This window comes from Pelodiscus sinensis, chromosome 2 (assembly GCF_049634645.1).
Source record: "Pelodiscus sinensis isolate JC-2024 chromosome 2, ASM4963464v1, whole genome shotgun sequence".
NCBI classification, from domain to species: Eukaryota; Metazoa; Chordata; order Testudines; family Trionychidae; genus Pelodiscus; species Pelodiscus sinensis.
The window spans coordinates 125,370,478-125,395,272 of NC_134712.1; the positions used below are offsets into that span (position 1 = coordinate 125,370,478).

Sequence of the window (24,795 nt, forward strand, 5' to 3'; positions counted from 1 at the left end):
AAGTAGAATTAAAAGGGTGGAATATCATGAAGGCAAAACAGTTCAGACAAAGGACAATTTGAACCTCTGACCAAATGAAAACTGAACTAAAGCTGTTCTGAGGTTTGTAAGGGATTTACTTTTTCTTGTATTTTAATGTGCCTCAGCTGTTCCTAGTTCGTTTGGAACTGGTCTACATTATGCCATCTAAGCAACAGCAATGATGCCCCCACCTGTTCTAGAATCATAGAATCCTACAACTAGAAGGGACCTCAAGAGGTCATTGAGTCCGGTCTCCTGCCTTCACGGCCAAGCACTGTCTAGATTATCCCTGATAGATGTCTATCCAACCTGCTCATAAATATCTCCAGTGATGGAGATTCCACAACCTCCCTAGCAATTTATTCCAGTGTTTAACCAGTTTACAAGTTTTTCCTAATGTCTAAACTAAACCTCCCTTGCTGCAATTTAAGCCCATTGCATATTGTCCTTTAAAAAAACAACAAAACTTTTTTGGACTAAAACTTGAAACATGCAAATATAGTCAACTTAATTGCCTTTGAAACATAAGGCACTCCCCTGATGCCAGAACTCTAGTACTGCAAGAATAAAAACCATTGCCAGCAATGGACTTGAAAGGAAGAAACACATAAAGAGACATACTTGAAAGTGCATTTCCAGTATAACTGTGAAGCATGAATGGATAAAATTATCTCATAATATTCACCATTGGATTAAAACCCTAAATTCAGTTTGGAGGACCTGTACAGACAGATGTATAGTAACAAAGCTAAGTATGTTGTGAAGTCTTGAGGATGTTGCAATGAATTATCACATCAAAAATGTTTAGAGACTGTACTACTGTCTTCAGAAATGTTCTCTATCTGTTTGGTCACAACAGGTACCATTACAAATTGATTTGGTATTCCTTTCCTCTGAACACTTTGTGTGTTCCTGCAATGGATAAGGGGTGCTCTTCCAGGAAGGACTGCTTGGCGGAGATGGAGTTCACCTTTCCAGGAGCGGGAAGGCCTTGTTTGGACACAGACTGGCTAACCTTGTGAGGAGGGCTTTAAACTAGGTTTGTCGGGGGCAGGTGAGCAAAGCCCACAGGTAAGTGCTGAATGTGCGGGACTGGGAGATGGGTTGGAAATGGGGGGGACTACGGCCTATAATGGCAAGGAGAAAGGAGGGTCAGGGCACAACAGGGAGGCAAGATCAAATCAGTATCTTAGATGCCTATATACAAATGCGAGAAGTATGGGTAATAAGCAGGAAGAACTGGAATTGCTAACCAATAAATACAACTATGATATCATTGGTATTACAGAAACCTGGTGGGATGGGACGCATGATTGGAATATTGGTATGGAAGGGTACGGCTTGCTCAGGAAGGACAGACAGGGAAAAAAGGGAGGAGGGGTTGCCTTGTATATTAAAAATGTACACACTTGGACTGAAGTGGAGATGAACGTAGGAGATAGCTGTGTAGAGAGTCTCTGGGTTAAGCTAAAAGGGGTAAAAAATGAGGGTGATATCATGCTAGGAGTCTACTACAGGCCACCTAGCCAGGTGGAAGAGGTGGATGAGGCCTTTTTTAAACAATTAACAAAACTATCCAAAGCCCAAGATTTGGTGGTGATGGGGGACTTCAACTATCCAGACATTTGTTGGGAAACTAACACAGCGAGGCACAGGCTATCCAATAAGTTTCTGGACTGCATTGGAGACAACTTTCTGTTTCAGAAGGTTGAAAAAGCTACCAGAGGAGAAGCTGTTCTGGATTTGGTTTTAACAAATAGGGAGGAACTAGTTGAGAACTTGAAAGTGGAAGACAGTATAGGGGACAGTGATCACGAAATAATAGAGTTCATGATCTTAAGGAAAGGTAGAAGGGAGACCAGCACAATTGAGGTTATGGATTTCAGGAAGGCAGATTTTGATAAGCTCAGAGAACTTGTAGGTAAGGTCCCATGGGAAGCAAGACTGAAGGGAAAAACAACTGAGGAGAGTTGGAAGTATTTCAAAGGGACGTTGTTAAGGGCCCAAAAGCAAACAATTCCGCTGTATAGGAAAGATAGAAAATATGGCAAAAGACCAGCTTGGCTTAACAAGGAGATCTTGCATGATCTCAAAATAAAAAAGGAGTCATATAAAAAATGGAAACTAGGACAACTAACGAAGGATGAATATAGGCAAGCAACACGGGAATGCAGGGGCAAGATTAGAAAGGCAAAGGCACAAAATGAGATCAAACTAGCTACAGGCATAAAGGGAAACAAGAAGACCTTTTATAAATACATTAAAAGCAAGAGGAAGACCAAGGACAGGGTAGGCCCACTGCTTAGCGAGGAGGGAGAAGCAGTAACAGGGAACTTGGAAATGGCGGAGATGCTCAATGACTTCTTTGTTTCGGTCTTCACTGAGAAGTCTGGAGGTGTGCCTAACGTAGTGAATACAAGCAGAGAGAGGGTAAGTTTAGAAGATAGGATACACAAAGAACAAGTTAAAAATCACTTAGGAAAGTTAGATGTCAGCAAATCACCAGGTCCTGATGAAATGCATCCCAGGATACTCAAGGAGCTGATAGAGGAGGTATCTGAGCCTTTAGCTATGATCTTTGAAAAATCATGGCAGACAGGGGAGATTCCAGAAGACTGGAAAAGGGCAAATATTGTGCCCATCTATAAAAAGGGGAATAAGAACAACCCAGGAAATTATAGACCGGTCAGTTTAACGTCTGTCCCAGGGAAGATAATGGAGCAGGTAATTAAGGAAATCGTATGCAAACACTTGGAAAGTAATAAAGTGATAGGGAATAGCCAGCATGGGTTTGTGAAGAACAAGTCATGCCAAACTAATCTGATAGCTTTCTTTGATAAGATAACGAGCCTTGTGGATAAGGGAGAAGCGGTGGATGTCATATACCTAGACTTTAGTAAGGCATTTGATATGGTCTCGCATGATATTCTTATTGATAAACTAGGCAAATATAACTTAGATAGGGCCACGATAAGGTGGGTGCATAATTGGCTGGATAACCGTAGTCAGAGAGTTGTTGTTAACGGTTCTAAATCCTGCTGGAAAGGGATAACAAGTGGAGTTCCTCAAGGGTCTGTTTTGGGACCCGTACTATTCAATATCTTCATCAATGATGTAGATATTGGGATAGAGAGTACTCTTATTAAGTTTGCAGATGATACCAAACTGGGTGGGGTTGCGACTTCTTTGGAGGATAGGGACATAATTCAAAATGACCTTAGCAAGTTAGAGAAATGGTCAGAGGTAAACAGGATGAGGTTTAATAAAGAGAAATGCAAAGTGCTCCACTTAGGAAGGAACAATCAGTTCCATACATACAAGATGGGAAGCGACTGTCTAGGAAGGAGCATGGCGGAAAGGGATCTAGGGGTCATAGTGGACCACAAGTTGAATATGAGTCAACAGTGTGATGCTGTTGCAAAAAAAGCAAATATGATTCTAGGTTGTATCAACAGGTGTGTTGTAAGCAAAACTCGTGAAGTCATTCTGCCGCTCTATTCTGCACTAGTTAGGCCTGAGCTGGAGTACTGTGTCCAGTTCTGGGTGCCACATTTCAAGAAAGATGTGGAGAAATTGGAAAGGGTACAGAGAAGAGCGACAAGAATGATTAAAGGTTTAGAGAACATGACCTATGAAGCCAGGCTTCATGAACTGGGCTTGTTTAGTTTGGAAAAAAGAAGATTAAGGGGGGACATGATAGCGGTTTTCAAATATCTAAAAGGGTGTCACAAGGAGGAAGGCGAAAATTTGTTCCTCTTGGTTTCTGCGGACAGGACAAGGAGTAATGGGCTTAAAGTGCAGCAGGGGAGGTTTAGATTGGACATTAGGAAAAAATTCCTAACTGTCAGGGTGGTCAAATATTGGAATAAATTGCCAAGGGAGGTGGTGGAATCTCCCTCTCTGGAGATATTTAAGACCAGGTTAGATAGACATCTGTCAGGGATGGTGTAGACGGAGCTTGATCCTGCCTTGAGGGCGGGGGGCTGGACTCGATGACCTCTCGAGGTCCCTTCCAGTCCTATTATTCTATGATTCTATGATTCTATAAGAACAGGAAGATTCTTCAGGACTATGCAATAGTATGTATTCCCCTTGTTGCAGCCAAGAATGAGAGAGACAGGCCTCTGCTGATGGTCTTTCCTCTGGGTTTGACAAGAAGTTTCTGAATGACGTCTTTGGCCAGGTATGAAATTGATGCAAAAGTTTCTTCTAAATAATCCACATTGATTTGAGAGATATTGAGGAAAGTTTCTTGATTATCTGCTCCGACAAATTGAGATTCTTGAGTTAGCAGCATATATGAGATTACACCAATGTTCCACATACCCGTAGCTTTGGTAATAGGATCGTAGTTTAAGATTTCTGGAGCTAGATATTCTGCAGTTCCTATGATTTGCCATAGTTCACTGGCATTCTCAATCTTCTGAAATATACCAAAATCTACTATTCTTATATCACCAATAGGATTGGAACTGCCCAGCAAGATGTTCTGGGGCTTTAAATCAAGAGGCAGAATATTGTTTTCATGCAGAAATCAAAGTCCTTCAGGTACATGCACAGAGACAGAGAACATCATTTCCCTTTTGTTAACATTACGAATATCATGATTGAAGATAATTTTTCTGTAGCCATCCCCAAGAAACAAAGGCAACCCTGGAAGTCTGTCTGAGCCAGATACACATTCGGTTACTAAATGATGTTATGCCAAAGCATCCAAAAAGGCATGCCACCATCACAACACAGAAAGAGGGCATTGTAGGAGCCCTACAGAAGTCTCCATTAGGCTAGAAACAGACAACAACTTTGGAAACTTGCCATGAAGAATACTGGTGCTGCAAGGAGAGGGAGGTTGCAGATAACTGCAATAAAATACAACATAATTTTATAAAAGATAGATTGTGCCAGACCAACCTGATCTCCTTTGAGAAGGTAAAAAATTGTTTTAGATGAAAGAAATGTCATGTATCTTATCTATCTGGACTTCAGTAAGGCATTTGATACAATCCTATATAGGCAATGATTAGTTAAATTGGAGAAGATGGGGATCAATCTCCATTCCTACTACTAAGACCACACAGTGGAACTTCACCTCCAGGAGATTTTATATGGCCTCCAAGACCATCCAGTGATGCCTTGTCCCCAGAAGGTCTTGTTTTGCAGGAAAGACCCTCTATCAGAGCCCATCTTCAGGAGAACAGCATAATTCCCATCACTCTCAAGCAAGGCCACATCCCTAATATAACCAGGATCAGTGTCTTCAAAGTCAAGCTTCCAAAAAGGGCCAGTGCTACTCTAAAAATGGCAAGGGAAGTCACCGGCACTATCCCAGCAGTTCCACTTCAAGATCTGACCAAATGCAATTCCCAACATCAGGAAGTAATGAGGCAGCAGGCTAAAACCATAATGGCTTCGTAGCCTGAGCCTATGAAGGTGGGGCAGCCAGAGGAGCAGCAGCCACTGATCAAGGCTGTCACACCATGACAAGCCACTTGGCTAGAGGAGATAGTGAGGACAACCTCCTTCAGTGACACTGAGCTCCTTGTAGAAAGGCTCACTATGACCATGTCTGCAGAAATCACATCTGGGAGGAAGGAAACTCAGAAGGAAACACCACCTGCTCATGGAATCCCTGCACTGGGCTGTAAAAACAAGAGCGAGAAACCAGAAGGAACACCAGTTGCCACTATGATTCAGTAGCTTCACCCAAGATCCAGAAGCTCTTTGGGTCAAAAATGACAGACCCTTATCTTACTGCACAATCCTGTCCACGAGATACTTCTTATACTTCCAGGGTAAGTTTAACCATGTATCTCAGAATGACACAATGTGTCCAGAGTGCCTTCAGCTTTTACGCCGGGGTTGACTATGTAGGAGACCTTGACCATGACTTTACACCAAAGGTAGTAGCGACTAGACTAACAAAGATCAAAAACACAGCCCCAGGAAAATTCATGATCACGTTTTGAAAAAAGACAAGCCTGGTTACCTGGTACACACTGCCATTTTCAAGCAAGCGGTTCTGTTGACCTCTCTTCTCCTGAAAAAAATCCATGATAGTGCTTGTCTACGACAAAGGCAAGCAAGATGGTGCCATCTCTCTCTGCTCCACTGTGTACAAGCTGTACACCAGCCTCTTCACAGCAAGGAGCCACTAGTTCCACACACAAGGGCTTCATGTCATATCATGTCATGTGAAGGCTTCCAGGAGCAATCTTTCAGACTGCCATCAGGAGAACCCAGAATAGTGTGCTATAATGTGGCTTAACCTGGCTAAGTTTTGGGATCCATGCTCCACAAGTGTAATTTTCAACACACTCAAGAATTTGGGATGCCTGGAAACTTCCTCCAGCTGTTCCAGGAACTTTACACCATCCCCTCCACGGAATGAGAGATGCTCCTGAAATCCCCATTCATAGTGGCATGAAGCAAGGCTGCCCCCTGGATCCATCAGCTTCAACTTAGTCTTGGAGCTGCTCATCTGAGCCATTTGCAGAAGTCTAACTAGTTTTGACTTGTCCAACAACAAAGTAAACATCATAGCATCAGGGAATCAATTCAGGTGATGCGGCTCACTGGATGGGCATGTGTACCAGCATCTCAGTAATTCAGGATTCACTGGTGTGGTGTCCTGATAGGTATCTTGCTCCATCAGTGATGATAAACATTTGGTTGTGAGTGTTTTCATATGCTCCCTCAGTATATCATGCCAGTTTTGCACAGATAGCTAGCATAATAAACTTCACAAGATCCCCCAAAGATCACTGACTCAGATAAGATACAAAGGCACCAAAGTCAGGTTTATTGTCTAATGAAGTCAGGTTTATTGTCATAGTTTTCAGTAGCCAGATGCCCTCCGAGCTCCTATGTATTTGTACCTGGGACAATGGACTTGGCTCAATCAATAGTATAGATTTCATTATTGCCCCATCATTTATACACAGAAATGGATAATCTATGATACATACCGTACATATCATCTTACGCACGTTTGATACCTCCCTTTGTACTTTCCTCCAAAGCATTCCTATTCATCACCTGTTGTTATGCTTTCTCTCTTGTTACAAATTATTTTATCATGTACTCAACTGGGTGTCCCTGTGCTGTCCTGGTGGAATGTATTTACATTCATCATGTGCTTTTAGCAGTGCTATCAGTTCTGTGCCGAGAGACACTGACTTGCAGGCAAACATTTGCTTTTGACACAGCCTGTCTGTTACTCATAGTATAACTCTTGCTTACTTTGGTTCAAGCAGCAAGCCCATGCTTCAGGCTTTCTTTCTTTCTCCCACACTCAGCACACCAACAGGTTTCTATATGCACCAAAATCACAAATCACAAATCACGAAGATTCCACCAGATGTGGAAAGCATCTACTTTTCCTTTATGGTGCTATGGCAGAAGATCAACACCTTGCACATCTTTCTGATCCCCATATATTGTTTGTCCCGGAGGGTCTGCTGTAGCAAAGGCACCCTTCAACACGGCAGACAATACCATCAAGAACTGGTGAAGAAGTGAATTTTTCTTCCTGAGCATCATCAACTATCTGATATAGATCTCTCAAAGGCAGGGTGGTGCCAAGGACCTTTGAATGGGTGATCTGTGTGATCATGCATGCATTCCACCTCTTAATATGCCCAAATTCCCCGGGGAAGAGCATTGCTGAGAGTGCCATATAGGATGCCAGGATGCAAATCGCTACAACCTCCCTACAACCAAGATGTTGCCACCTACCTGAGCGGCTCACTGGAGGGTGAATTTGAAAGAGATGGGGGAGGCTTTGCTTCATTCTGGACTCAAACCCACAATGCTATACAAAGCCTAGAGAAGTGAGTAGGCTGCCATTGGATGTGGTGTGAGGAACATCTGTAGCTGGCAGACTTAGTATCAAAACTGAGGAACACAGTGCTCTCAAGCATCACACCATCAGCCAGAACCAAAGTGGACCTGAAAGATGCTATCCACTATCACTATGCTGAACACATGAAATGGAAGACAGATCAGGACAAGGCCTTCAATCTGACTTACAAGTGGGATACCAACAACCACTTAATCTCCAAGGGCAGCTTCACCTGATTTGCAAAGTGGAGATTTATCCGTCTGTCCCGACTCAATTGTTTTCTGCTCAATGAAGCCATCCGCCATAAGAATCAGAACAAGCATTGCAGGAGGTAAGACTATGCCAGTAAGATGCACCCGTATATCCTGTATAGCTGCAAACCCCACTCGAGACCCAGGAAGCTGTGATACAATGCCATTCAGGATCGCCTGGGTCAGAGCTATCTCATTGCCCATGAGGAAGGTTGCTGTAAACTCCACTGTCCCTGAAACAGCCAATTGTGACTGGACATTTCTATCACCAGTGAAGACTGGAAGATCATCAAGGTGAAAGTCACAACGTCCCTCAAAAACAGGTACCCTGCTTTCCTCAATGTCTGACATTGAAAGCTAGAGAAACATGCCCCTCGGGTTGACACTGTGAAAGTTAGGGGCTATGAGGTTCAAACTCCTGTGCTGGTCATCAAAGCCCTGGGCACAAAGGACCCTGGTAATAAGCTCGTGCTATCTCTACAACTGAAGCAGATACTTACCATCAACATCTGATTCCATTCATCACCCAATGTAAAGCAGTACAGTTTCTGAAGACCTTTTTGAAACTTTGTTTTATTTATGTTACTGGCCCAGGGTCAGGCTAGGTGAATGAATGAGGATTTGGCTCTTTTCCAGAAAAAGAATAGGGAAGAAAGAAGAGAGGAAAGGTGAGAGAGGTGAAAGTCTTACAAGGAAAATTTTGAGCTATTATTCATTCCCTTCTTGTGAATCAAACCACCCATCACAACTGTCAAGAAAAAAAAAGGCTTCCAGGAACAGGGAGAACTTCTATTTCAAAATGAGCAACAAATTATCAGAGTCTTTCCACTGGAAAGCTGCTGTGAATAACTAACTGCTGCCTTCTGCTCATTACTGCTATCAAAAGATGAATTGAAGTTCTTTGTATTCTCTGGTAACTGAAGTTTCCGTTTTGCTTTTTCTATTTTTAAGTAGTTACAGATGAAGAGAAAATGTGCTCTAGTAATAGAGCCACATCAGGAAATCTCCTCAGCTGCTTCTCAGAAACATTTGAAATGCGGTGTGATAAAATGCTGCTTGTCCCATAACATTTTTAAGTGACTGTGCTTCAAATGCAAATTTCTTCATTACTTTGAATCACATTAAATTTCATAAATACTGTGCTTCACACAACTCCCCCCAAACAATTTCCTGAGAAAATAAAATGATGTGGTATGATGGTGTGCATCTATCTACTAGATAATACTTAAAAACAGCTTTATAAACTTATTTCATTTTAGTTGCTACAGAATGATTCAGTTTTAGTGGTTAGTTTACAGGTTCAGCCATTCCAATGCCATGAACCAGAATAGTTTTCAGAGCTAAAAACTCTATTATTTGATTATTATGCCAAACATGAGGGGAACATATAGATTTATAAAACAACAAAAAAGATATGGTTCATTGACTAGTCCCTTTTTCCAGCATTTCAAAACACTAACCAGAGGGAAACCTCAGCTTTGATCTCATCGGTTCTCTGCAGAATTATTTGTAAATTTGATATGAAGCTAATCCTTCTTCACAAGATAGAATGAGACATAAAATCAAGGTTTTGACTACTCTTCCTACCATTCTCAAGATAAAGAACTTTAACTCCAAAATTGCAATTGGTGTAATTGCAACTGCCCTCCTAAATTTCCACAATACCTCTACTAAATAAAGCATTTTTCACTTATTATTCTAAACTGTTGCACAAGTCTGCTTGTTGTAGGGTAGTGGAACCTAAATCACATTCCAGAGGTAGCTATATGGTACATTAGTGGAGAGAGATACAGGTATAGGCACAATTCTGCCTTCAAATAATCAAGTACACCCTAATTGTCATTAGGGGAGCTACACAGTAGTTACATGTTCTCCACTACAAAGCCCAGCACATAGCCCAAGTATCTTGGTAGGTGTTCCCTGAGGCTATTACATGATTCTGCAGAGACACCTCTAGTCCTGTGGAAATGTAAAGAATCACAGGATTCAAGGTACACGTATGCAGGGGCAGGAGGAGGAAACCAGAGGGATCCTTGTGCAATGTAGTGATGGATGCCTGACTCTTGTCTCCCCAGTCTACTCAAGCCTTATCTTATGCCAGCCTCATAAAGAGGCTATTGAAAGATAACACTGCATGCGGGTATCTGGGTCCTCCTACAATCCAGGCCCCTCTTTTGCTGCAAAATATTCCCATGCAGCCATAGAAAAGGAGATTAGATTTGTTCAAGCAGCAACATTTGGCCCCTGTAAACCACTCAACTCAGTGTTATATGTAACATGAATCAATGTAATAATATTGTGAATAAATAACACCATTGTGCTGGGCTTATTTTGAATGAATGACACAAATGTTACATTAAGCGTGCTTAGAGTACATTCCTGCAACATTAAATATAGGGGAAATTATGCTTTTCTTTCAGGGTCGCAATAGAAAAGGTCCTACTAATAGAAGAATCAAGAAACAGCAAATTATTTGATAGTTAATCAATGCCAATAAGTACCCTCTTAAACAGAATTATAGCTAGGATGAACCTGGCCTGGAAAACTTAGAATTACTGAAGAGATGCTGTTAATACCAAGATTAAATCAGAATTAGTGAATTGAAATAACTCATTTGTGATCTCCACAGTAACATAGTAATGAATATAAGAGAATTATAGAATTAATAATTACTTTCTCATGCAGCATTTACTATTGAGTGTTCATCATTGCTAAGGGCTGTTTCGGTTCTAAAAGGACAACTAGTTCCAAATGAGTACTAATACCATATTCACAATAAATGCCATCTTGCAGATTGCTGAATGTTATCTGAATAGTCCTGAGTACCCTTACTATCCAATGACCTCATGTTCTGTGTTCAGTGCACTGAAGGAGGAATTTAGTATCCCGCAGAGCCACTCCCTAACTGGCTAATTACAGAGATATAATGAGTACAGTCCAGAAACTGTTTATTAATCAACACTCATTTGATAAAAACAGGCAGGAACTGCTGGACATTTCATACTGCAAAGAAAAGCTATTAATTTATACATCAAATTCAAATGCTAAATTTAATCCCACTTTAATTTAGATAATTTCATTCAACGAAGCCTGAAGCATATGTATATGACCTGAATTCAAATACAACTAAATGTTATTTAGTCAAGTAGAAGTGTAATCATCATTATTATACTCCAACACAGACTGAATTGCATTGGCAATTTAGTGTTTAATACCACTTTTTATTTTTCTTAGCCCTAGGACAAGCATTTGTTTACTAAATTATGTAAAAAGGCATGGCAGTTAGGTTACCTAAGCACTTTCATTATAAAAGGCAAAAAGAAAGGCTATCCCTTATTAGATCAGTGGTTCTTTTAGGTCAGGTCTACATTGAAGGGGAAAGTCAAATTAAGATATGCAACTCTGTTAATTACGTAACTAGAGTCGAAATTGCTTCATTTCAGATTCCCTGCCATCCCCACAGCAGGAAGTCAATGGGACCAAATGCTCCCATCAGCGTTCCTTACTCCTCACAGGGGCAGGACCACTGGCACTGATGGGAGCACCCTCTGGGGGTATGTCTACACTGCATTCCTCTTTCAAGAGAGGAATGCAGATGCGGCTGGGCAAAATTGCAAATGAAGCGTGGATTTGAATTTCCCGTATTTCATTTGTGTGATCACATCTGGGCGCTATTTCGAAATACCCTATTTTGAAAAAAGAAACACTGTCTAGACACGGTTATTTTGAAAGAAAACCCTTCTTTCGAAATTACCCATACTCCTTATAAAATGAGGTTTAATTTTTCAGCTTTCAGATCTATTTATTCTTGGTTTGAACTTTGCATAAGAGTGATTTTTATGCAACATAAGAGGAAAAAAGAATAGTAGCTTGTTTACACAGCACAGCAAAATGTTCTAGAGCTGTTTGACTTGGAAGTTCTATAACATGTTCTAAGTGCCCCCTGTAGGTTTCTTAAAGCAAACTAGATAAGGGTCTAGCTGGAATGGTGAGGGTGCATCTAGACAGCAGTGCTATTTTGGGATACTTACGATATCCCAAAATAGCATTTTCTGCAACTTGCCAGCGTGCACGTTATTTCAAAATATCTTTTGAAATAACAGGCACACTATTCTGATGTCCCTGTAAACCTAGTTCCATGACAATTTAAGGGTTGTTTCGGAATAGCTCTCTATTTTGTGTAGACAGCGCCAAAATACAAAATAAGCTATTTCAAAATTAATTTAAAATAAGCTACGCAATATGCATAGCTCAAATTGCGTAGCTTGTTTTGAGCTATGGGTGCAGTGTAGCTTCATCCTCAGGGCAAACTGCATTGCTTACTTCGAGTTAATTTCCAAAGTGTTTATTTCATAATTTGACGATGTGTACACTGTGCCAAATTTTGAAACAAACCGCTATTCTGAAATGTCCCTTAAACCTTGTGGAATGAGGTTTACTGGGACATCGGAATAGCATGCCCATATTTTGAAAGATATTTCAAAATAATGAATGTGCTGTCAAGACACGGAATAGTTATCCTGGGATACTGGAAGTATCCCACAAAGGCGCCGCCGTATAGACATACCCTGTTAGACTGCTGTACAGACTGCACCCATTTAAAGCATTGTGGAGCACCCATCAAACTATGTGGACAAAAGTACAACTTTTTGAACTTGCTCTATGAGTGACTTGTGCTGCAATTAGTGTATACCTTGTAAACTAATCTAGCACAGATTAATTTCACAATATGGAATTTCTTTCTTTTTTTTTCTTTAAAAACATTATTTGGAAACTATTAAAATTGGTATGATAAGGTTAAGCTTGCAAAGTGAATCACCAGGAAATGCTAAAGTCAAGATTTCTTTCACTACCACATCTCTTCAATTATATGTGTGCATCACAATACAGGCTCAGTCTGTGGCCTCATTGAGGCTGTTTTGCATTTCAGTAGCCCTAAAAGACAGTACAGTATAAGCAATCAAATCATTTTCATATCTAATGAAAATAAATACCCTATTGTACCATCATGTAGTGCATATTTTATATATGTGTAACCCTCATGCCATATGAATAATGGCAGAATTTTGATAAATAATTAAAATGCATCAAGTTCCCACCCAAAACCTGGAAAATCAAATACATCCTCCCTGGATGCCCTAATTAGGCAGGAATTCTCTGCTCACAAACATTTAAAGATGTGTACAAATAAAGGGAAACCAAACACAATTATACACTTAGAAAAAAAAGTCATAGAATATACATGGAAACAAACAATAGTACACCTTCTGACTCATGGCATTTGGTATTAGTCTATATATAGGATTGAGGGGTTGAGCCCAGGCCAGCAAGGGGCTGTGCCACCTCATGTCCTGCAAGTCTGGGTTCCATAAATGCTATGCTGTGCCTGACTGTTCTGTCAACAGCAACCAGCCTACTAGCATCCAGGTCACACTGTCTGGTTACTTTTTGCACAATGATCCTAACCCCCTCTTCAGTTCCAAATATCCCCAAAACTATCACCTGAGGTTCCCAGAATTGTTAAGTTACTGTCTTACCACTCTCTGGCTACATCTAGACTACAGGCTTCTTTCAGAAGAAGCTTTTTTCAGAAGAGATCTTCCAAAAAAACTTCTTCCGAAATAGAGTGTCCATACTGCAAAAATGCATTGAAAAAGCAATCTGCTTTTTCGAAAGAGAGTGTCCAGACTGAATGGATACTCTCTCACATGTAAGCTATGATTGCTAGGGATGGAATGGCCACCAGGGCACCTGTGCTTTTTCCTCTTTCCTCTTTTTCCAAAAGAACTCCCTCTTCCCTGTCCACACATGACTTTTTGAGGAAGAGCTCTTTCGCAAAAAGGCTTCTTCCTCGTAGAATGGGGATTACCAATGCTGGAAAAATCCCTCAGTTCTTTCAATTTTCTTGCAGAAGAAGACAATTGCAGTGTGAACGTTCTTCAACTTTTGTCAGAAAAATGGCCATTTTTCCAAAAAAAACTCTGTAGTGTAGACATACCCTCAGACTCAGTGGAGAGTTATGTTGCTAAGCTGTGTGAGAACTCCCTGTCATATAAGATTGTTTACCTAGCCATGATTCTGACCGTCCAAACCATGCCTTGCAGGAAACAAACAATGAACCCCAACTCTTGAGTTCCTGGGAGACATCTCCCTCAACTTCCCTGATCTCTCTTGTTATTGCCAGGTCCTTTTCTCCTTTAATGAGAGTCTAACAACTTATCTGATTAACTGGCGTATTACAAGCACATTTACTTCTATAGTAGCACTATAAAAGTAAAACAATTTTATTTCACAAAACGGCATTGTATTAAGTGACATCAAGTAAAAGGGATAAAAGAAGAAAGTGTGACAAAAATAAATATGAACTTTCCAATGACTGTGACTAATCCTAACAAGCTGCAGTCTTTGTTCAAAGTAGTTTGCTCATCAACCCTCCTTTTCCCACCTCATACCCCCCCTTGACTCTGTTAACTCCCCCTGCATTGCCCCAAGCTCCCCTCTGTAGCTTTGCATTACAGATCTACCCCACTCCTTGACTCTTGCTCATGCTCCCCCTTCCCCCCCCCCCCCCCCCCGCAATTACAGCATTCTCAGAAGTTACCCATATTGACCATGTGTAAGGCTGGCTGTGGATATGAAAAAGTTTTTATCCATTTGACTTTGGGATGGTAATATTACTTAACATAGCATTGCCATCAGTGAATTATAACCAGAAGTTTCATCCTCTTCCTCTTCTGACTTAAGTGAGAATGATTCTGGTGCATAAGGAACCGGCAGTCCTTCTCCATGGGGTACTGGGCTGATGGAATGTTTGGATAATGCACAGTCCACTTTTTCTTCTTTGATGCACCTTTCCCAACTGGAGGCACCATGCAGAAGTAACAATTGCTGGTATGATCTGTTGGTTCTCTCCAAATCATTGGCACTGCAAAAGGCATAGATTTCTTTTTCCTGTTCCACCACTGGCGAAGATTTGTTGCACAAGTGTTGCAGCATATGTGTGGGGCCCAACTCTTGTCCTGATCTCCAATTTTGCAGCCAAAATAAAGGTGATAGGATTTCTTAACCATAGTGGTTATACTGCACTTTTGTGATGCAAAAGTCACTTCACCACAAACATAGCAGAAGTTATCTGCACTGTTCACACAAGTATGAGGCATCTCTGCTCACTTTGACTAAACAGAAATGTGCATTGCCATCAATGAATTATAACCTAGCTCTAGAGCATTTTAACTAATTTAGTTAAATAGGAACTCTCTCACTGAGCAGGTCACAAAGTATAAAATTATTACAGACTAGAATTTCTAGATTGTTACAGAGCATTTCTGTGTCTGCCGCAGCCATCACAGGTCTAAAAGCTAAATTTTTAAATAACATGCTTCATTTTCTTTTTTTTTCCCCAGTAAAAATATATCTCAACACCCTTAACTATTGATCTGAGAATCAAACTTCAAAATCAAAATATGAACACTCAGAAGGAACAAGTACTTTTTTTTGGCCCAGATTTTTGGCTCAGCACACTGACGATAGAAATCATCTGTGAATTTGGGTTTAAGATGAATCCAAATATTCCATAATCAGAGATGTGTGGCTGTGAGGCTTTGTTCCAAGCAGAACCCTAACCACCATTTTGAGCTATAGATTTATGTAACAAAGATCTACATTTCCATTGTTCTTTAATTTGTGTTATAGAAAAAAAAGTCTATTCTTTGGCAGCATCCCCTCCAGTTCAGAGAACTGCTTAGGGGCACCAACAGCCTCCATGGACCCCGGGGCAAAGTGTGTGGAGAAGACAACTTTGAGCTCCCAGAAGGAACGGACTCTCAGGAAGAAGAGGCAGGGCCAGCAGCAACTAGCCCAGAGTACTGTCTGGAACACTCCATGCCACCTGGAGCCTCCCCCAACTATGTTAGTACTGACCAGAGAATGCTGCAATTTAAAGAGTTCATCACTCTGTTGACATTGCTGCAGAAGTAGCCGCCAGGAACCCTGGGCTGTTTTGAATTGCCAGGCCCAGGGGTAATTGCCCTGTTTGCTCCCTACCGCCACTGCAGTGCCTTGCATTGCTGAATCTCACTGGCTTGTTTAACTCCTTGGTTTCACCACTCAAAACCTAGAAGACAGTCTAACCTCCAACACATACACAAATTATTCCTTGCACACAACATTTTCCTTGCTGAGAGAGAGTTCATATTTATAAAATATATTTATCTAGCTTTTCAGCCATAGATTAAAATAAAATAAAAAATCCAGGCATTCAGAATAAAAAATAATCCCAACTATACATACAATATGATGGGTACTAATTTAGCTACTACTACTCAAGAGAAAGATCTTGGAGTCATTGTGGATAGTTCTCTGAAAACATCCACTCAGTATGCAGTGGCAGTCAAAAAAACCAAACAATGTTAGGAATCATAAAAAAAATTGATAGAGAATAAAACAGACAATATCTTATTGCCTCTATATAAAACCATGGAACGCCCACATCTGAAATACTGCATATAGATGTGGTCTCCTCATCTCAAAAAAGATATATTGGCATTGGAAAAAGTTTAGAAAAAGGCAACAAAATGATTAGGGGTTTGGAACGGGTCCCATATGAAAAGAGATTAAAAAGGCTTGGACTTTTCAGCTTAGAAAAGAGGAGATTAAGGGGGGATATGATAGAAGTCTATAAAGTCATGACTAGTGTGGAAAAAATGAATAAGGAAAAGTTATTTACTTATTCCCACAATATAAGAACTAGGGGTCACCAAATGAAATTAATAGGCATCAGGTTTAAAACAAGCAAAAGGATTTTTCTTCACTCAGCACACAGTCAACCTATGGAACTCCTTGCCAGAGGATGTTGTGAAGACTAGGACTCTAACAGGGTTCCAAAGAGAGCTAGATAGTTTCATGGACGTTAGGTCCATCAATGGCTACTAGCCAGGATGGGTAGGAATGGTGTCCCTAGCCTCTGTTTATTTGGAAATGGATGACAGGAGAAGGCCCATATGAGGATTACCTGTTGTGTTCTCTCTCTCTGGGGCATCTGTATTGGCCACTGTTGGCAGACAGAATGCTGGGATAGGTGGACCTTTGGTCTGACTCAGTATGGCTGTTCTTATGTTCTTAAGTATATTATTTCCTGTACTGAGAAGAATAGTTTTGTGTTAGAAACCAACTAAATTTGGGGAGACATTCCTTTTGTGACAGGGCAAGCCATAAGACTCCAGAGGCGCTCCTAGGGGAACTGATAGTTCAGCAAATGGTTAGAGTAACAATCACTGTTACTGTATGCCCCTGGCTCATTCCCAATATTATCTGCTGGTCTATTCAGTATCTTATCCCTTATAGACGGTGTTGGAAGTCTCCCATGCACAGTTCCTCTGTCTGTGCTTGTCTAGTGTGGGTATTTCATAGTGCAGAAAGCCTTGCATAGGGCTCCCTGTATTTGGGTGAGTGTCATCCTCTCATTTGTCTTTCTGGAATAAAAATGTTAAGACATGCCCAAGAACAGCTGAAAACCAAACCAGTTATCCCATGTCTGGTGCCCCAAGAGGAAACAACTGCCTTAGTCATCCGATTCTCTTTTCAGACTTTTGTTAAAATTTAATTTTAATTTTTTCTTCTTTTCCTTTTCTCTTTCGTGTTTTATATTTTACTTCGTAGTTGAAAAAAGAGACTCTAAAAATGTCAAAATGCCTCTCCATGTTATCCTCTCTTTCTCTAAGATTTTCCCTCCTTTATTTCAGACTTTGGATTCTTACCTTTTGACTCTTTAATTGGCTTTCCTACCCACCCTCCAATCCTATTTTGTTTCTTCTGCATGAAATCTGACCTTTTTAATTAGTATCTGTCACCTAAGTTTTCCACTTTCATCATTACATTTCCTTGCTGTTATCTATCTTTTCTACACAAGGTATCTATAGTTGCTCTCTCTGAATGCTTTTATTTTTCACAGATCTATGTAGCTTTTTTATCTTAATTTTGCTCTCTATTAAAATTTTAAAAATAATGTCACTACTGGTAATTAAATATATTCTGACATTTTAATCACTAAGTATTGAATTAGCTAAATCCACTAATGATACAATAACGTGACCAACTATCCTCTGCCTTTGTCTGCTTCATTGCCCTAGCCCTATGATAACAGAAGCAAGGGCAAGAGAATTTGCATTCACCTCCTAATCCATTTTAATTCAAGGTTTCTATATTGTCAGTATTCAAAAACTAGTGAATAGACTCAAAGTAACCAATTACAGATGATTTAAAATTAGGACAGGGTGTAAGCACATGTAAATTGTAGACTTTAATGACATTTCCTTCAGTTATTTCTTTCTAACATGTTCAAGCCTACGGGATCTTCCATAATTGTCTAGTTGAGCCCCTTCACATGACAAATAAAATATGCTTTTTAAAAGCACAGTAAAGTCCTCTTACTTTTATGCATAACAGGTGAACACTTCAAAGCATCCATATCCTTCTCTGACACACAACCAAATACTTGTGTAGAGGACACGGAAACATGAAATCCAATAAGGGATTCTGGAGACAAAAAGGTAATCATCTCTAGCATATGAAAGAAGATAGAAAGTACCTACATGGGAAACAACCATTTGATAATAAACTCTCTAATCTAGCAGACTAAAGTATAACATGATCCACTGGGTGTGAGCTGAAACTAGAAAAATGTAGACTGGAAATGTGGTGTAAATAAGAGAGAGGAGAATTAACCATTGGAACAAATTACCAAGTATCATGGTAGATTCTCTATCACTGGTAATTTTTAAATTAAGATGATGTTAGTCTAAAAAGTATGTTGCAAGAGGACAGAGCAGATCACCACAATGGCCCCTTCTGGCCTTGGAATCCATGAAACTATGAATCCACAGCTCAATGATGTTAATGGGAATATTTTCATAGACTCTTGTAGGCTTTGCATTGGGCTTTTAATGAAAAAATCTATAATGGAAAAATAGGCGGAGATAAGCTAGGGTATGTCTACACTAGCCACCCTAGTTCGAACTAGGGTGGCTAATGTAGTTATTTTATGAGGAGTAACGGTAGTCCGAATTAGGGGCTTTAGCCCGTGCTGCGTGTAGCCATGGGCAGGGAGTCCGAACTACCAGGCATTTAAAAATGGTGGTGCCCTGGAACATTTGCAAGTTCGAATGACTTCATTAGCCACCCTACTTCGAACTAGGGTGGCTAGTGTAGACATACCCCCACTTATTCTCTCCCTTATTCTCTTATTTTGTGTGTGCAAAATTGGAGTTAAGTTTTGGTCTAGCCAAGGAAACTTTATTAGGTGTTTTATAATCTTATCATGAACAAAATTACCATTTTACCATCTGATCAATGGTGGGCAATGTGCAGCCTGAGGGCTAAATGCGGCCCCTTGGGGTTCTGTGTGTGGCCTGCCAGATATTACGTTCATCATTGCCCACATGAAGTGTTACCAGATACCATAAGAACATAAGAATGGCCGTACAGGGTCAGACCAAAGGTCCATCTAGCCCAGTAGCCTGTCTCCCGACAGTGGCCAGCACCACGTGCCCCAGAGAGGGTGGACCGAAGACAATGATCAAGCAATTTGTCTCCTGCCATCCTTCTCCGGCCTCTGACAAACAGAGGCCAAGGACACCATTTTATCCCCTGGCTAATAGCCTTTTATGGACCTAACCTCCATGAAATTATCTAGCTTCTCTTTAAACTCTATTATATTCCTAGCATTCACAGGCTCCTCTGGCAAGGAGTTCCACAGGTTGACTACACGCTGTGTGAAAAAGAACTTTCTTTTATTAGTTTTAAACCTGCTACCCATTAATTTCATTTGGTGTCCTCTAGTTCTTCTATTTAGGGAACTAATCAATAACTTTTCTTTATCGGCCCTCTCCACACCACTCATGATTTTATAGACCTCTATCATATCCCCCCTCAGTCTCCTCCTTTCTAAACTGAAAAGTCCCAGTCGCTTTAACCTCTCCTCATATGGGAGCCGTTCCAAACCTCTAGTTGCCCTTTTCTGAACCCTTTCCAAGGCCAAAATATCTTTTTTGAGGTGAGGAGACCACATCTGTACACAGTATTCAAGATGTGGGCGTACCATAGTTTTATACAGGGGCAGTAAAATATTCTGGGTCTTATTTTCTATCCCTTTCCTAATAATTCCTAGCATCCTATTTGCCTTTTTGACGGCCGCTGCACACTGTGTGGAAGTTTTCAGAGAACTCTCCATGATAACTCCAAGATCTCTTTCCTGATTTGTTGTAGGCAAATTAGCCCCCATCATACTGTACGTATAGCTGGGGTTATTTTTCTCGATGTGCATTACTTCATACTTATCCACATTACATTTTATTTGCCATTTTGTTGTCCAATCACTCAGTTTGGTGAGATCTTCTTGGAGTCCCTCACAGTCTGCTTCTGTCTTGACTATCCTAAACAGTTTGGTATCATCTGCAAACTTTACCACCTCACTGTTTACCCCTTTCTCCAGATCATTTATGAATAAGTTGAAAAGGATTGGTCCCAGGACTGACCCTCGGGGGACACCACTAGTTACCCCTCTCCAATCTGAAAATTAACCATTTATTCCTACCCTTTGTTTTCTGTCTTTTAACCAGTTCTCAATCCATGAAAGGATCTTCCCTCTTATCCCATGGCCATGTAATTTACACAAGAGCCTTTGGTGAGGGACCTTGTCAAAGGCTTTCTGAAAATCCAAGTATACTATATCTACTGGATACCGCTGGTTTCTGTCATTTTTTTTCACACACGGCAAGGACACATGAAGTGTGGTACATGCTCATTGCCCACAACACTGACTACAAGAGTCATGCACTCCCTTTGCATCTAGTCCCAGAACTTTTATGGTTTAATCAGCACACTCTGAAAATTCTAGGTACACAAGCACAGTTAAGAAAACTAGCCTATCCCCAGAGGCCATCTTAGATACAATAGCCCTGTGGCCTACTGAAATGAATGATGGACAGTCACGCAGCCCACTCACTAGGCTAGGTTGCTCATAGGTGTGTAAGCTATTGTATTTTGCATCTGTACAATTTCAGTACAATTTCCTACATTTAACAATCTTTTAGGGTCAAAGTCTCAATAATGTACATCACCCTACACTAACATCACCCTAGAAGAGACATCAGGTATTTCACTGTGGCTGCATTCTGACCTGCTAGTAGCGGATAAGATATGCAGAAAATTTACAAGTCAGATGAGCATAGGAACTTGCATCACTCCTTTCCATGTCCCTTGTCTTTTTCAACCAGTACAAAGTGTATTCCCAGCAGTGCTGTGATTTCATCACTTGCTTCCCACAAATTAGGTGGTGCCACTCAGAGTAACCTGCTTTTCTAAGATACTGAGAATTTGGCAAATTTTCCAGCAACTCAGGGTTCAGAATTTGTGCTTAAGTCATTATGCATAATGTATTCTATTGATATTTCTATCAAGCAACTGACATTTTATTAACATCAATCCTTCAATTAAATGTTCAACCCCGGAAGGATGCTACAAAATTACTTATTGATTTCTGGACGTGTCATGTTTTCATGATTTATAAATTTGAAGGATATTAAGAATATATTAAAATATTTGTTAATGTTAAGCTATCTCAAAATAAGCTATTTTTTCTAAAAGAGTCATTTTCACTTTGTAAAATCAATGAACACTTATTTCCAATATTTGTTGAATCTCTTACTGTACTGTTACTTTAAGCACACCTTTCAATATGGTATTTTGTTGAATTTGCGTGTGTTATTTTCAAAATAATTGATATATCTTTTAAAACAAAAACTACAAAAATGATTTTATTTATGTAATCAATCTATTGCAATTGTTTATAAATAATATTCTGTAGAAAGAATGACAAACAATGCAATTTTGAGAAATGAGAATTTATACCTGCAAAGACAGTAAAGATGTACGTCATACTGAAATTATAAACAAAATAAAGTTTGCTACAAAAAAAGGTATCAAAACCTCTACATGTCTGAATATTACATATTAGGGTTAGCATTCAATGGAATCTGACATTTGCCTGAATGAAAAAAGAAAAAAAAGTAATGATGTTTGTTAATCATGAAGTGTTATTCCTTTACTATGAAATTCCTGAAATTCACAATAATTCAAAACTAGAGCTGGTTGAAAAAATGGAATTTTGTTCTGTAGGAAATTGACATTAAAAAAAATTAATTCTGACTGATCAAAAATTGAAATTTCAGCATTTCCTTCAGAATAAAAAAATCCCAAAATTCCAATTTAAAGCCACAGGAATTATTTGTATTGATAATGTGAAAACATCACAATATAAAATATTAAATGCATCTTGTAACACTTAAAATACTATTTAATTTAATATTTGAACATAAAAGTCAAACATTTAAAAAGGTAAAACAAAATATTTTTACATTTAAATTAAACAAGAAAATTTAAAAACTTGTTTCAACTTTTTCCATTTAAATTTTCATTGAAAATGATATATTAGGAAATTTTTTAATTCTGACAAAACTGTATTTTCCAAAAGGAAAGAGTGACAAGCTCTATTCATAACCACAAGGGAAGTTTGAGATTTAAATACCTTGATCATTTTAAAGACATAAAATCAGTCTTGCATAGAAAATTATCTAATGAGTTTACTAGAAATATTAAGACTCTTTTCAATTCTTTGGATAAACACATAGAGTTCCACATTAAGATATGTATTTTAGTGAATGTAGTGTGATACTCTGAGGTCTTGAGATAATGTTTAGGTCTGTTATTAATACTTCTCAAGTACTAAGCAAAATATAGGGAATAGCCAGCATGGGTTTGTGAAGAACAAGTCATGCCAAACTAATCTGATAGCTTTCTTTGATAAGATAACGAGCCTTGTGGATAAGGGAGAAGCGGTGGATGTCATATACCTAGACTTTAGTAAGGCATTTGATACAGTCTCGCATGATATTCTTATTGATAAACTAGGCAAATGTAACTTAGATAGGGCCACGATAAGGTGGGTGCATAATTGGCTGGATAACCGTAGTCAGAGAGTTGTTGTTAACGGTTCTAAATCCTGCTGGAAAGGGATAACAAGTGGAGTTCCTCAAGGGTCTGTTTTGGGACCCGTACTGTTCAATATCTTCATCAATGATGTAGATATTGGGATAGAGAGTACGCTTATTAAGTTTGCAGATGATACCAAACTGGGTGGGGTTGCAACTTCTTTGGAGGATAGGGACATAATTCAAAATGACCTTAGCAAGTTAGAGAAATGCTCAGAGGTAAACAGGATGAGGTTTAATAAAGAGAAATGCAAAGTGCTCCACTTAGGAAGGAACAATCAGTTCCATACATACAAGATGGGAAGCGACTGTCTAGGAAGGAGCATGGTGGAAAGGGATCTAGGGGTCATAGTGGACCACAAGTTGAATATGAGTCAACAGTGTGATGCTGTTGCAAAAAAAGCAAATATGATTCTAGGTTGTATCAACAGGTGTGTTGTAAGCAAAAGTCGTGAAGTCATTGTGCTGCTCTACTCTGCACTAGTTAGGCCTCAGCTGGAGTACTGTGTCCAGTTCTGGGCGCCACATTTCAAGAAAGATGTGGAGAAATTGGAAAGGGTACAGAGAAGAGCGACAAGAATGATTAAAGGTTTAGAGAACATGACCTATGAATCCAGGCTTCATGAACTGGGCTTGTTTAGTTTAGAAAAAAGAAGATTAAGGGGGGACATGATAGCTGTTTTCAAATATCTAAAAGGGTGTCACAAGGAGGAAGGCGAAAATTTGTTCCTTTTGGTTTCTGAGGACAGGACAAGGAGTAATGGGCTTAAAGTGCAGCAGGGGAGGTTTAGATTGGATATTAGGAAAAAATTCCTAACTGTCAGGGTGGTCAAATATTGGAATAAATTGCCAAGAGAGGTGGTGGAATCTCCCTCTCTGGAGATATTTAAGACCAGGTTAGATAGACATCTGTCAGGGATGGTGTAGACGGAGCTTAATCCTGCCTTGAGGGCGGTGGGCTGGACTCGATGACCTCTCGAGGTCCCTTCCAGTCCTATTATTCTATGATTCTATGATTCTATGAAAATTTTATTTTGAAGGAGGCCGAACAGCTAGTAAGACTATATGTTAAATTATTAAATCTTTACAGTGAATAAAAACATGCAGGAAATGTATTTTTCTATGACATTTAAAATATTTATTTAAAATACTATTTCTCCACTATGTGCAGAAGTTAGAGCTTGCTATACACACATTACTTGTGAAAAATGATGAAAAATTAACAAAGAACTCTGTAAAGAGTAAGTAATGAAGTACATTAAAAACCCTAAAGATGAGCACTTTCTACATTTAATAAGGGGAAAATATCGAGCTGCTTAACAATGAGAGCTTTTAAAATGATCTATAAATGCTTGCAAAATGTATCAGAACAGCAGCTTTGGAAACTAACAACAGGTGCTATGCAACAAGAGTAGTAACTATACTGGCTTCCCCATAGTCCCATAAATGTACTTCTATTTTTAGCTGAAAAAAAGACAAATTACACAGTTGTTTCAACTTCGTTTTTGAGTTGACAGCGCCAGTGAGGTGACAGTTAGTACCAAATACATTAGTAAGGTTTTCAGGTATATCTGTTTGGGACAGATACAAGAACAGAATCATACTGAATATAAGACAATCAACAGTCTAGACTGTTGAT

General features: G+C 39.6%; 1 pseudogene; it reads right to left on the reverse strand.

Moving 5' to 3' along the window:
• Nucleotides 1-713: 713 nt before the first annotated feature.
• LOC112547773 (serine/threonine-protein kinase 17B pseudogene) lies at nucleotides 714-8,463 on the reverse strand (annotated as a pseudogene).
• Between the last annotated feature and the right edge of the window lie 16,332 nt (nucleotides 8,464-24,795).